Source organism: Phoxinus phoxinus, assembly GCF_949152265.1.
Source record: "Phoxinus phoxinus genome assembly, chromosome: 19".
NCBI lineage: Eukaryota > Metazoa > Chordata > Actinopteri > Cypriniformes > Leuciscidae > Phoxinus > Phoxinus phoxinus.
Genome location: NC_136894.1, coordinates 20125251 through 20139321, shown reverse-complemented (window position 1 = coordinate 20139321; position 14071 = coordinate 20125251). Strand labels below are relative to the sequence as shown.

Here is a 14071-nt window from a genome sequence, read left to right as displayed (position 1 = left end):
TTTTCAAAGCACAAATTTGTCCAAAGCACACAGTGCCCAATCACCTCCAAAGGGCAGAACCAAGGACATAATAAATGTCATTTTTACCTGCCTGTCACAAAGTTGTCATAAAGTGCAAAAGAAATATCACAGAACAAATGTTTATAACATAATAACACTGCAACAATGTAATCACAGCCGAAAGTGTAAAGTGAAATAGTGTATGTTAAATCTAGCAACACTATAACTGCTGGAAGAGTGTTCATAAGAATTAAAAAATATAAGCTAAGGATGTTCCTCACAGCATTTGTACACTTTGTTTTTGAAGAAGGCAGTAAATCCATTAGGATTATTTTTTCAAAAGTAAGTGGCAGGCTCTTTTTAAGGAACAGAAGCATCTCTGCATGTTCAGCAACAAGCCTGCTTCTGCTTTCATTCAGAATGTGTGACACGGAGCAAAACAATCTTTCACTTTCCACACTACTGCAAGGGGTTGAAAAATATATTTGTGTGCCATTTGAGCCAGAGCCGGAAATCGCAGATTATTAACTGCCCAGTACTTGAAGGTTTTGTCTGAACGATGAACAGTGTTCTCTCCAAGGTATGCTTCCAGCTGTATGGTAGCAGCTGTTGGAGATCTGCTCATAGATGTATATGCTTCTGCAATTTCTTCAAAAACACTGTCCAGACTGGTACCTGGTTGGTCACTGTGAAGCATTTTGACTGCTGGTTCTACCAGAAAGACTCGGGAGATAAATTGATATAACAGCGTATATTTATTAACAGCCCAGCAAGCATGAATTTATAAAGTTCTTTGGCGTAGGCCCCGTCCTTAGAGAGCAATGCGAGGGTAGCGGAATCTGCATATCCTGCCTGAAGACGAAGGCAGGGGCGCAGCCGACCCCCCCTGGAGGTTAAGGAAGGGACCATCCTGGTGGTGGTGGGGAGGATGAAGGGGAAGGTGCCATCTGGGTGGTGGTTGGGGAGGATGGAGGTACTTGGCAGCGTCAGCATCTGCGAACTCAGACGAATGTAAGTACCGATCTTTTATACTGTGAGTGTTAGCACATGATTGGTTAGGAGAGAAGTAATACGTGGCACGCTGATTGAGTCTTCCTGGCAGAACCTACGCTGAAGCTGTCATTTCTCTGTGCTCCTCAGCTGTGGCTGTTTCTCCAACAGATGTTTTTTTTTGCAGCTCCAGTACCACCATTTCTTTGACCTGCCTTGCAGTGTCTGTGTTGGAGAAGATTCAATCTTTATAAAGCGGGAGACGTATACAAGACAATGATCCGACACAGACTGCAAACACAAAGGAACTTATAAAAGGGACAAATCAGGCAGGTGATGAGAGAACAACAGGTGGGGCAAATGAAACCAATAATGAGATAACAAGGAAGGGTGGGATCGAGACAGAGACAGGAACACAAAATACCACATGTGCTACATGAGACAGGACAGGCATGTGACAGAAGTACTTTTGCAAAGCAGCAAGCAAAGTGCTCTTCATAGTTTTGATACCTTGGTCCTCATCCATATGTTTCAATAACAGTCTCTGTAGAACAGTAACAGCAGGAGCTACATCTGAGGCTAAAGCATCTGAAGAACTCACTTGACAAGTAATTTCTTCAAAGGGAGCCAAGACATTTAGCATCTTCTCAGATTCCACTGGTTTGCTGTTAGAGTTGCAGGGAGCTCGATTTCAGACACATACACACCAATGGCCCATTTCTGCTCAATCAGAGACTGCACCATGTAGAATGTGCTATTCCAACGAGTCTGCACGTCTTGTTGGAGTCTTTTAATGGGCTGACCGATCTGTATCTGGATATCCTGTAACCGAGAGTATGCCAGGTTGGAATGTTTAAAGTGGCCGACTATTTTGCGCCCGACTCCCATGGCATCAGCAATGCTGATTGCATTAATAACAATTGCTGATCAGCAATGTGATAGCAGATCCTCCGTGACAGCCAGCTGCAGCTGTTACGGTCGGTGGCTTGATCTGTGTCTGTTTTCTTTGTTTTGCCCCTCCCTTGTTTTCTTGGCGTTGCTCTATCTTTTGGAGCGTGTGCGCGCGCTCTCTCTCTCTAAGGTGGATACACCTGTTCGTGATTTGAGTGGCTGATTACGGAGCTGAGTCTGACTGATATAAAACGCTAACGAGGAGGAGAAGGAAAGCGCGACGACAGATCTTGTGGCCTAGCCAGCAAACAAGTGTCTTTTGATCTGTAATCTGTTTTCCTCTGTTAGTTGTTGTTTGTTTTGTTAAATTATTTCCATGGTTGGTATGTTCGTTAGTATTGTGACGTCTGTTGTGAGTAAGTAAATAAATGAATTTACTTGATTTCACTATTTTCTCGGTCTGATTTATGTTACGTAATCTCTCTTCTTTTTGAGCTGATCATTTTCATGAGTACGACCAATAGGTCGTAACAGCAGCATATGTGCCACATACGGAAGACTAGAAACTCCGGCCTCCTCCATGCCCTTTATCATGTTTCTGCCATTGTCACGGTCCACAACATGTACAGAACTTTTGGAAATTTTACAAGTCTCAAGCATTTCCTCAAAAGGAAGTTTTATGTAACAAAGTTCGGGAGGAGCATGTTCAGGTAATCATCCAATCAGCACAAGAAGGAGCCAGTATAAATAAAGCCTTTCCTTACCTCCTGTCTCATGACTAATTTCTCAGCATTAGACTCCGCCTTCGTGCAGTCATGTCCGAGTTAGAGCTCTTCCCCTCCGACGATGAATCTTTCATCACGGAGACATCTCCACCGCAAAATGCAGATCCAGCGACTTTTTCTTCTCCAGCAGCCAACGACAACTTTGAGCCTCCATCCTTAGGCAGGGGACGTCGGCCTTCCAGATCCTCTCCGCATACTCCAAGACGCCGAAGACTCCCCTCACCACCGCCAGCGAGGAACTCATCATCTTCATCATCGTCTTCCTCCGCGGCTTCCCACCTTCCAGCTCCCCCAAACATCCCTCCCATAGGGAAGTGGACAGTTAAGGGGCTAAGACAAGCCCTAATTAATTCTGATGCAAATTTCTCCCGCAGGATGAAAAAAGCAGAATTATTTAATTTATATGTCACCTTACAATCTTCTCACCTTTCTGTTTCAGCTCCAATCCCATCGGCTCGAACGAGCAAGGCTCGCCGGGCCCCGATCGCTCGTCCCGCAGTATCTCCTTCCTCACTTGCAGCGCCGGGCCCCGCCCCCGCCCCCGCGCCACGTCGTCGCAGACCTTCCGCTAGCCTGGGCCGCGCCCCGGAACCAGTCACGGAAGGGCGTCAACCTGCTCCAGGTCAACTCCCCTCCTCAGCCCCTCCCATCGCGGTACCTCACACTCTAGATCCAGGCAGTTCCACTTTCTTACACGATCCCCAATCGTTTTTCTTCCCTTCTACTTCTTTCAGTTTTCCTCCTTCCCAAGCGTCAGGTGCTTACCCTAACGTGAGGATGCCTCCGTTAGCCGGTCAATCGCCGGCGCATTTCCTTCCCCTTCCCCTTCCACACTATGCTCTTCCTATTCCTCCTCCACCTAACCCGGGGGCCGATCTCCGCGCGAGGATGCCTCCGCAAACAGCCACAGCCCCGATTTTCCCTCCCTTTAACCCTCTCCAAGTGCGTTCTCCTTTCTCTCTCTTCTCAGCCACTCCTCAACCAGCCCCTCCGAATGCAGTAGCCACAGAACCTCCTCCAGTGACGAACAACATCAGAGCCCAAATCCTCACAGGTGCAGATGTTGATTTGGGTTCTCTCCTGTCCTTGTTTCCCCCAGCTGAGTCCAATCGCCAAGTAGACTGCGGCGACTTTTCAGTCACTCTAAAAGATAACGCACAGGTTACATCACGTTCACTGTCACTGGCCGAATTCTGTATTGCCTTCAGCCGCTATACAGAAATCATATGCTCATCTTTCCCCCATAGACGGCGCGAGCTGAACGATTATCTTTCCATCATAGCGGAGCTCGCGTTGTCTTACGGGGGTAGTCATTTTTATACGTACCACAAGCTGTTTTCCGCAAAATGCGCCGTCCGCGTTTCCCAGTGGAATCAGTGTCCCTATTGGGGAGCGTTGGACACTGATCTCCATAACCGAGTCTTCCTCGGGTGCAGTAATATCTCCTGCGCAATCTGCAGATCCACAATCCATGCCACCACGGCATGCCCCCAAATCAATCCATCGATCCCTCCCTGCCCAGAGCAGAATGCCAAATCCACAAGTTACGTTCCGCGTCACGCAAGAGAAGTTTTTTCAATCAGAGCACCATACTCGGCACCCGATAGACAAGTCTGTAGGAACTTCAACGAAGGGAGATGCCCAAGACAACGCTGTCGTTTTCTCCACGTCTGCGATTACTGTGGTGGTGCACACGCCCGCGTGATATGCCCAGTCAAAAAATCTGTCAATAAAAACTTTAAAAACTATCTCTCGAATGTTTTCCGCCTGGCCGAAGAATTATCACACCACCCAGATGCCAACTTCACAAATTATCTACTGACAGGTCTCAATCAAGGCTTTAAACCCGGTGTAGAAAGCCATCCCACACAAATTGTTATCTGCGCTAACCTTCAGTCCGCCTTAGCCGAGCCTGGAGTAGTAAATAAGCTAATAAAAAAATAAATTGAATCCGGTTTCATGATGGGTCCATTCGAGGCCCCCCCGTTCGACAAATTTCGCATCAGCCCTATAGGCGTGGCTACCAGGAAATTCTCTGGAAAAAAGCGGTTGATAATCGACCTTTCAGCCCCCCATAATTCTCCATATCCGAGCATCAATAGTCTCATCCCTCTCGAAGGGTATTCTCTCAACTATCATGATATCGAACAAGCCATAACCATGATTAAAATAGCTGGACGAGGTGCATGGTTTGCAAAAGTAGATATCTCCTCTGCTTTTAAAGTTATGCCTATCCACCCCGATTCATAGCACTTATTCGGTGTAAACTGGCAGAAAAAGTACTATTTCGCCGTGCGCTTAACTTAACAGCCCAAAAATCTTTGACACTCTCTCTGAAGCCATATGTTGGATCCTTTCCAATAATTATGCAATTCCTCATCTTCTCCATCTGCTCGACGATTTCCTAATAATTTCACCTCACGACACCATCCCCGAGGCTCACCTCCTCATAGTGGAAAAAGTTTTCGCCGAGCTAGGGATTCCGTTAGCCCAGGAGAAAACATCGGGTCCAACTACATCCATCGAGTTCCTAGGCATCAATCTGGATTTAGCAAAATTTCAGGCCTCACTGCCTAAGGAAAAAATCGATCGCATCATCTTAATCGCATCCAATTTTACAGACAGCACAGATTGTTCAAAATGCGAACTTCTCTCGCTGCTGGGCCACCTAAATTATGCGATGCGCATTATTCCACAGGGCCGACCCTTTATCGCGCATCTCCTAGCCCTCACTTCATCCGTTCATGCGCTGGAAGATCAGATCATCCTTTCTGACGAGTCAAAAAACGAGCTAAAATTATGGATTCATTTCCTCAATCAGTGGAACGGCCTAACTTTTTTTTACGACGACTTCATCTCTCTCCCCCTCGATATCAAACTGTTCACAGACGCAGCACCCTCGATCGGCTTCGGCGGCTATTAGCAAGGACGCTGGTTCCCTGGCCCCCTCAGCTCCTAGACACCCCCCAGTCTTCAGCCTCCTCTGCCCTTTTCGAGCTCTACCCAATCATCGTCGCAGCTTCCCTATGGGGGAAAGAATGGTCAACCAAAAGCATCCAAATCCATTGCGACAACGAAGCAACCGTATACTGTATCAACAAAGGTCGTTCTCGCTCACCTGAGCTTATGCCACTCCTCAGACGCCTCATATGGATCTCCGCATGCGACCAGTTCTTAATATCTGCAAATCACGTCCCAGGGGCTCAAAATCAAATCGCTGACTCTCTCTCCCGTTTCTCTTTTCAGAAATTCAGGATGCTGGCGCCAGAAGCAGACCCCACTCCAACCCCAGTACCTCCTTATTCTCAGCTGATCTTCCCATAAACCATCCGCTAAAATCCCTCCTGGACACATCCATCGAATCCATCCTCCAAGCCGTTTCTCCCAGAACCCTGCAAACATATTACACCGCATGGAAATCGTTCAAATCATTCCACCTCTCTCACAACCTGTCGTTTCCCGATTTTTCTCTTTTAACAGTTACTTAATTCATATCTCATCTTCATAGTATCAAAGGTCTCCAAGCCGGATCCATTAAAAGCTATCTATCGGCATTCAACTCTTCCATAAATTAATCCACGGTAAACCTACACCCGCAATAAATAACTCCCAAACGTCCCTTCTAGTTAAGGGGATTCCAAAGATCCCGCCCCACGCGCCCAGATACCAGACAACCAATCACAATCGATATACTCACCAGATGCATCTCATCACTCCGTCTTGGATACCACTCCATCAACACCGCCTATACATTAGAAGCTATGTTCATCCTAGCATTCTTCGGTTTCCTCCGCTGTTCCGAACTGACCATCACTTTCTTATTCGACCCAAACATCCATCCCACTATTTCAGACCTTCAGGACGTAGATAATGAAACCATATCATTTTTCATTAAACAAAGCAAAACGGACAAAGATAAAAGAGGTCACTTCGTATATATTTTCAATCTACAAACTCCCATCCAACCGTACCATGCGCTTTTTAATTACCTGCACTTCAAACGTTCTACCAGAAAGACTCGGGAGATAAATTGATATAACAGCGTATATTTATTAACAGCCCAGCAAGCATGAATTTATAAAGTTCTTTGGCGTAGGCCCCGTCCTTAGAGAGCAATGCGAGGGTAGCGGAATCTGCATATCCTGCCTGAAGACGAAGGCAGGGGCGCAGCCGACCCCCCTGGAGGTTAAGGAAGGGACCATCCTGGTGGTGGTGGGGAGGGTGAAGGGGAAGGTGCCATCTGGGTGGTGGTTGGGGAGGATGGAGGTACTTGGCAGCGTCAGCATCTGCGAACTCAGACGAATGTAAGTACCGATCTTTTATACTGTGAGTGTTAGCACATGATTGGTTAGGAGAGAAGTAATACGTGGCACGCTGATTGAGTCTTCCTGGCAGAACCTACGCTGAAGCTGTCATTTCTACCAGAAAGACTCGGGAGATAAATTGATATAACAGCGTATATTTATTAACAGCCCAGCAAGCATGAATTTATAAAGTTCTTTGGCGTAGGCCCCGTCCTTAGAGAGCAATGCGAGGGTAGCGGAATCTGCATATCCTGCCTGAAGACGAAGGCAGGGGCGCAGCCGACCCCCAAAGATAGGTGGAGGAATAATTCCACCGGGACGGAGCCCACCCCCAAAGAACTGAAAGTAAGTATACCCACCGGTCGAGCATCCTGCAGTTCCTGAAACGAGAAAGAAAAGTTAGAAAAATAACGTAATAAAAGCAATATAGTGGGTATATTCTTTTTTTTTTTTTTATAAATAATGCATGGTTATGATGCCTATAGACACGGCCGCAATAGACCATTAGACCGTGATGGCTGTACGTGAACATGGTGAAACAGACAACATAGAGACGAGGTCCAATGGACCACACACAGAAGCCATAATAGCGCAAGGTCGAGATGACCACATAAAGACGAGGCCACGATGGACCACTTGACCACGATGGGCCGCACATAAAAGCCGATGAGGCGCCAGGTCATGATAGACCACATAAACACAAGGTCATGCTTGACCACAGGCCATGATAGACCACATAAACACGAGGTCAGCTTGACCACAGGCCATGATAGACCACATAAACACAAGGTCATGCTTGACCACAGGCCGGCTTCGACCACACGTAGTAAGGCCGCGATGGACCAACATACCTCAAGGGCACACACAGACAAGCCACATTGGCCACACAGCCATGATAGACCACATATAAGCAGGGCCACGATGGCCACGAGACCACGATGGGTCACACACAGGACAGGCCGCGATAGACCACACGGCCATTGGACCACATAAAACCGAGGCCGCGACGGGCCACAAGCCATGATGGCCGCATAAAGGACAAGGCCACAGTAGGCCACACGGCCATGGGAGACCACAGACACGAGACCGCTTAGGAGCCACAACGGCCGCTAATGCCACATAAATACGAACCTATAAGACAAGGCTACTAAGCCACACGAAACAGCGGCCGCGATGGACCGCACATAGGACAAGGCCATTGAGGCCACACGTAGACGGCTAAACAGACACAACCATTAGGCCACATGAAACCGAGACCTCTATAGGTCACTAGACCACGATGGGCCTTGGAGGACAAGGCCACAGTAGGCCACACGGCCATGGGAGACCACAGACACGAGACCGCTTAGGAGCCACAACGGCCGCTAATGCCACACAGAGACAAAGCCTATAAGACTAGGCAACTAAGCCACATGAAACCGAGGCCACGATGGGCCACAGACCACGATGGGCCACAGACCACGATGGGCCACACGTAGGACAAGGCCACAATAGGCCACACGGCCATGATAGACCACACTGAACAAAGGGCCGCGATGGGCCCGGCCACGAATGGCCACGCACAGGACAGGGCAGCAATGAGCTACGAGCCGCTAAAGGCCACACATAGACGGGCTAAACATAGACACGGCCGTAAAGCCACATGAAACCACGACCTCTAGAGATCACTAGACCACAATGGCATTACAGGACAAGGCCACAGTAGGCCACTCGGCCATGGGAGACCACATAGACGAGACCGCTTAGGAGCCACAATGGCCGCTAATGCCACACAAAAGACAAGTTTCACGAGACAAGGCCGCTAGGCCACACGAACCAGGCCGCGATGGACCATGAGGACAAGGCCGCGATAGGCCACACTGACCGTGGCTATGACCGCCTACTTGGGACAAGACCGAGCTCAGCCACTAGGCCGAGAAGGATCACACAGAGACGAGAGACAGACTGAACAGCCACACGGAACGGAGTTGCAACACATAGAGACAGACACAATGTTGCTTATCAGATGATGTGAATAAGCTGCTGCTCGGTAAGTAAGTGATATGCAACCGAGACACCACCACCAGTATTTGCATGAGGATTTACCTGGATCGTTACTGGAGAGCTTGCTGAGCTTCAAGGATGATTTTAGAATCGGTTCTTATATAGGATTCGAAAGCAGAGGAAGACCATCTTCCCATGATCTTAATGGCTGATGAAGAAACTCCTCGTTCAGCTGCTGTAGTGGCTGCCCCAATTCTGAAGGAATGACCAGTGTAGAGAAAAGGGGATAGACGGCAGCTTTTGAGGACAGAAGCTAAGTGAGACCTGAACCAGGTTTTAGAGAGAGGTGCTCCGTTAGGTTGGATAACAGGGGGAGTGATCTGAGAACTTGGCAGATTTTAAGGAATTTAATCATAGATGAGAAGGAACAGAATTTATTGCTAATTTTGGAAATTGTTAATGTGATAACAGAACATGAATTCTAGAGTACATTTAGCGAAGTTACAACACTCGAAAGGTCAACCATGGAAGATTTCATTTAACGAGATTGCTTTTAGGACTACGACAAACGCTGAGCGGCATTCCTCCTGGGTTAGTGGCATCACAAACCCTTAAATTACATAAATCCAGTCCCCAGAATATGATTTATAGATATCAAAACAGAATGAGCAAATCAATGACTAGAAGATAACTACGCATAAGCTGCGTAATCATGAACTAACCATCCTGAAGTGAGGTCGACATGTTTACACTTCTTGGGTCTCTCCATCTTTGACTGACTCGGATTTGAACAAGCTAAAAGTTTAGAAATTTGTCTGTGGGGGGTAGGCGAAGCTGTAGTACGAGCTGTTGAAACTCCGCCCCCTGTGCTGGGAGCAGTACCTGACTGCATCCGAGGGATAGAAAACTGTGTGCTCACCCTCAATGACAATTCCAGCATCAATACGAAAATATCTGTGGGACTTTCTGCGCCAAAACCCCTCGTACGCACCCTGGGGACACCGGAGACCTACACAATCAGATTTTGTAATTGTAGACGAGGAAGGAACAACCGGCCATGATCAGGATGGGAGATAAGAGGAATCTGAAAAGATAAGCGAAACATTATAACAAAACACTTCAGAGTCTGAGCTTTTAAGGTGTTGGGAGCCACGCCTTCAGTGAAATATGGTCTAGCTGGATTGACTTAATTTACATGATCTCTGTTAGAGGAGGGCAGGGTGATGGATCCGGGTTGCTGAAGGGTGAAGCCATCTGAAGCCTGAAGACTAAAGCTTGAAAGCGCGTAGATATGGCATTGCAGTGGCCAGGAATGAGCGTGACCTTAATCATGAAATTAGAGACTACTGATTGCCAGATAAATATGAGAGATAGAATGACCGCCTGGCAAGATCTGCCTTAGTGACGCGACGGAGCTTCGTTAGCACATACAAGTTTTACCACCACTCGACCCAGAAGGACGTTAGCAGCCGCTGTAGAATAATTCTGTGAAGCGTGGATGAACGAAGCCTGAGTAGGCTTGGTAATATGTTTGACCTTAGCGGTTCCGAATGCCCAAATCTGAGATTGGACATGCACCCTTCGTCTGGCTGAATCGGGTCGCTTAATTCACCACTGAGTGGCCAGCGTTTACAGACAAGATAGATGCCCTGCTTAGAATAGAGATACTCATGGTGAATATACGATGGCCGAGCAGAGAAGCATATACTAGTGGTGTCGACGATAATCGATTCGGTGATGCATCGCAATGCGGGGCATGCACGATTCAGCATCGATGCGGCAAAGTGCCATAATCGATTATGTCACCGTTTATTTACTGGCCTTGGGTTGGACAATAAAGTTGTGAAGTTTCAATTACTTCCGGGGGCATAACAACAACAATCAAGATGGCTGAGGCGGAGGGGGATGACCGCGATAGACGGGTAATTAAAAATCGCACCCAAAGCTTGGAAAGCGGACGTCTGGGCACATTTAGATTCTACGGAGTTAATGAAAAACGTGACAAAACTTACGCGAAGTTTAAAAGCTGCCACACTAAAATCGAGCACGTTGGCAATACAACAACGACAAAAAAGTTGGCTGTTATTATTGCTCTATTAATTTCAAATGGTTCAGAAGCAGAGAGATGGGAAACATTTCTCGTTCAAAGCACTGAAAGCAGTGATTTAGGTTTTCTTTTTCAGGTTTGAAAATGCCTTATCCAATACCCTGTACCATTCAATTTTATTTTGTTTAATGACATTTATGTCAGAGATACAGGAGAGTGATAATACACGCATAGCAGCCTAAAAATCTGTTGTTCAATATATGACTGCTTGTATTGCCTCATGACTGATGAAAAATTTGCCTTGTGTGCAGAATAATTTTGATGCATCGCAAAGCGTCGTAGAATCGAATCATTACCTGGTGAATCGTAATCGAATCGATTTGTGAGGGCAGTGCCAATTTATTTATTTTAATAGCACTAAATCTTAATCTTATTAATCTTAGTACGATACTTACCTGAAGTAAGGTAACGGTATACCGATAAGATACTACCTCGATACACTTGATATTGTGTTGTTGACTGAGCGTAGAATACATTTTCAGCTGCACAGCGTATACCTGACATTACTCTTGAGTTGCTCTTGTAGGAATTAAGTTTTATCCACGGCCGGGAGATGCTGGCCATGACAACCAAGTGAGTTTCTTGGATAGGAAAAAATATATTAACATTTGAACATGCAGATGAGTAAAACAATGTCACTTGAGTCTCTTGACTGTGATTTGTTTTGGTGACACATGCTATCAGTGGATTAAAGTAGTCACCAGGAAAACGTGTTACAACGATTGTACCATAACTGTTATAGTAGAACTTTTTTTTTTTTTTTTTTTAAATAGTAGGCTATAAAACATTTGTTAGAGAATTTCCAGCACTTGTAAATGTATAATATACTGTCTTTGTACTTTACTACAGCATATGCATAAATATAGTGACCAACTGTTCTCTTAAGCTAAGCTTTTTTCCTTTATAGATATGGTGGTCATATATTAACATGAAAAACTAAAAATAGCCGGACATCTCTGTAAATACCGAAGCTGATGAATTAAGAGAAGGCATAACGAGTTGAATTGGGTACTGCTCCTTTAAATGGAACGCACTCTCTGGTGAGTGGGCAGCCGGTATGAGACGAGAGCGCAAGCTTTGAATATAGCATGTAAGCCAAAGCCAGTTAATATTTGTGTTACTCTTATGCTGGTTCATTTATATTCGGTTATCGTGAAGTATATGCGAACTGCCCATGTGTGCGTGGGATCAACGATGCTGAAAAGACATTAACACTGCGCTGCCTGTGGGATATAAGTTACGTGAATCCTGCTTACACATGCTACAACCATTCAGCGAGCTATCCAGCCATACTGTAAAGCGTTACAGTATGTTGCGTTGAATACTGCAATCTGTATCCGCAGTTAAGAAAACTGCCACGTCACCACAGTCACGAATGAACTCTACCGCTGGTGAAGGAAGCAGCGGAGTAGCCAAATAAATTAATATACTTACCTGAATGAAGTTTGAATATTTGATCGTGAGTAAATGTTAACGTGGCTGCTGGAAGCGCAAACGTGAGAACCGACTAGAAAGCGTTGAAAGTGAATTTGAACTTGAACTGAAATCATGTTAGAAGATCGTCTCTCATGAGATGAGATTCCTGCACGCGTGTCTCGCACTCGCGCGCCGTCAGAGTTGGTAAAACCGACGATATGATTTTGTGTTGGAATTTGGAATTGAGACGCGGGTGAGTTACTTGGCAGCGTCAGCATCTGCGAACTCAGACGAATGTAAGTACCGATCTTTTATACTGTGAGTGTTAGCACATGATTGGTTAGGAGAGAAGTAATACGTGGCACGCTGATTGAGTCTTCCTGGCAGAACCTACGCTGAAGCTGTCATTTCCACGTCCAAATCCCCACTCGACCCACTTTTCACTAACGACTCCAATCATCCAGCTACGAGATTCTGGTTCCAAAAGCATCTTAAAGCAGTCCTCAGTGCTCGTGTCGCCAGGTGGGCTCCCCATTTGTCGGGACGTGAGGGGTCTTGACCCCCCGGACAGCCAGCCAAATACGCATTATAATATTACATCAGATTTCATTAACATGTAAACTCGTGAAATGAAGTTTTATGTAACAAAGTTCGGGAGGAGCATGTTCAGGAAATCATCCAATCAGCACAAGAAGGAGCCAGTATAAATAAAGCCTTTCCTTACCTCCTGTCTCATGACTAATTTCTCAGCATCCCACCTCCACCCCTTCACCCCACATTCGGCTGGGTCCGTTCATAGATACCTATGATCTCTAAAGTTATGGGGGGAGTACTCTGGGGTCGGGCCGAATTCTGAGCTCGGAGCCCTCCCCCCGGACAGCAAGCCAAATACGCATTATAATATTACATCAGATTTCATTAACATGTAAACTCGTGAAATGAAGTTTTATGTAACAAAGTTCGGGAGGAGCATGTTCAGGTAATCATCCAATCAGCACAAGAAGGAGCCAGTATAAATAAAGCCTTTCCTTACCTCCTGTCTCATGACTAATTTCTCAGCATCCCACCTCCACCCCTTCACCCCACATTCGTCTGGGTCCGTTCATAGATACCTATGATCTCTAAAGTTATGGGGGGAGTACTCTGGGGTCGGGCCGAATTCTGAGCTCGGAGCCCTCCCCCTGGACAGCAAGCCAAATACGCATTATAATATTACATCAGATTTCATTAACAAGTAAACTCGTGAATATGCTTGCGATCACTTACAGGTGTGCAAGCCTCGGAATTGCTTTGCATGGAGCATGATTTGTTGTAGATTGAAATCGCCATCTATCCATTGTGCCGTTAAGCTGATGAGAGACAATGGATTTACATTACAACTTCAAATGTCAGTGGTAAAGCTAATCGCTTTTATGTCATGCATCAAGCTGGTGATGTGCTTTTTCACGGCGTCGTGTATGTGGTAATACAACCTCTGTGACATAGCGGCGACTGGGAATCTCATACTTCGCTTCCAAGACATTAACAAGGTGACGAAAACCCACATTATCAACAACTGACTGTGGTTGATCGCCAAGAATAATGAATTGGGTAAG

General features: G+C 46.3%; 1 protein-coding gene across 1 annotated transcript in view; it reads left to right on the top strand.

Moving 5' to 3' along the window:
- LOC306986609 (SH3 and cysteine-rich domain-containing protein 2-like) overlaps window positions 1-14071 on the top strand; it is a 134228-nt gene that overhangs the window by 66157 nt on the left and 54000 nt on the right. The window lies entirely within an intron of this gene.